The sequence below is a fragment of the Acyrthosiphon pisum genome, chromosome A3 (assembly GCF_005508785.2).
Source record: "Acyrthosiphon pisum isolate AL4f chromosome A3, pea_aphid_22Mar2018_4r6ur, whole genome shotgun sequence".
Taxonomy (NCBI): domain Eukaryota; kingdom Metazoa; phylum Arthropoda; class Insecta; order Hemiptera; family Aphididae; genus Acyrthosiphon; species Acyrthosiphon pisum.
This window is the reverse complement of record NC_042496.1, coordinates 24108290-24109725: the sequence shown is the minus strand read 5'-3', so window position 1 is coordinate 24109725 and position 1436 is coordinate 24108290.

The window sequence follows — 1436 nt, the reverse complement described above, 5'->3', positions numbered from 1 at the left end:
CCACTTTTAGATAAACATACATTTTTTTCATTTAATCGATTTGATTTTCTCTCAAATATGTGTACTGTTGATCATTTTACTAAAACATCTAACTGTATCAATAATAATTTAAATAAAAAAAATTAAAGTTTGTGGTATTTTTCTGAATTTCAAAAAAGCTATTGACTGCGTGAATCCCGTTATATTAATTTAAAATTTGAATATTGTGCTACAAACAACAATGCTTTTAATTTAATTAAAACATTTATTTCTGTCAGACCTCAACAAGTAAGACTAAATGGATTACTTAGTGATGTAAACACAAATTGTTTCTCAGTACTTACCTAAAGGCAGTGGCGCCGAAGTTTTTAAAATGTGGTCGGGCAATTTTAAAACTTCCCGGCCTCAATATCTTAATTATTTAATATAGAGGTACCCTAAAATACATTTATTCATAATCACGGTTTAAATATACTCATGCTCATTTTAAAATTATAAAGTGAATAAAATATGGCCGGCCAGCCACATTTTTTAAAAAAGAGGTCGGGCCACTGCCCGACGTCAGCATGCACTTCGGCGCCACTGCCTCAAGGTACAGTTCTTGGCTCTGTCTTATTAATTATATAGGTACTTACTACATAAACTGACTTTTAAATATAAAGCTTAATGCCAATTTTTTTTGTTATCCGGATGATATACCTAGTTATTCTGATTAAAAAGGATAACTCATAAAGTCATAACTATGACAATATATATACAATAGTTAATTACTGCCTATCTGCAGTAAAAGACAGTTATGATAACAATAATTTACAACTAAATGTATTTAAATCAAAATATATAGTCTTTAATATTACGAATAGTTCATATTATATTATAAGCACTGATTTTTCTCTGTGCTCTCTTATAAATGTAAATATATAATTTATATATTTACATTTATATAATATAAATCATCTTTGCGAGTACCTACTTAACTTTGCATGGATTTATTGTATTTAATATCTTGGAGTATACTTTGATATATAGACTAAAATGTATTGAACATAATTATTATGTTAATAATCTTCTTAGATAGTTATTATAATATAAGTTTCGAATGCTCAAAAATATGATGGATATTAGAGCTCTTAGAGTTATCTATAGAAGTACCTTTATAGTTCTAGTGGGGGCAACGGGAAACCGGATGTATAATTTCAGATTCGAATACAGTTTTCAATGGGAGGCGGGGATGAACTAAAGGCGCGTCCAGACGGAGCAGCTTTTGCCGCGCAGCACGGCTGTGTTGCATGAGTATGAATACATAAATACATTTGCCGCGGCTTTTTTTGATGCCGCGAGGCAAAATTTCCGATCGGCCCAGGTGGTCTACATCAAAGGAAAGCCGCATGTGTGTGACGTATTTTCGGCAAAGCCGCGCGGCATCAGTACATATATTTAATACTTTTTCAGGTTTT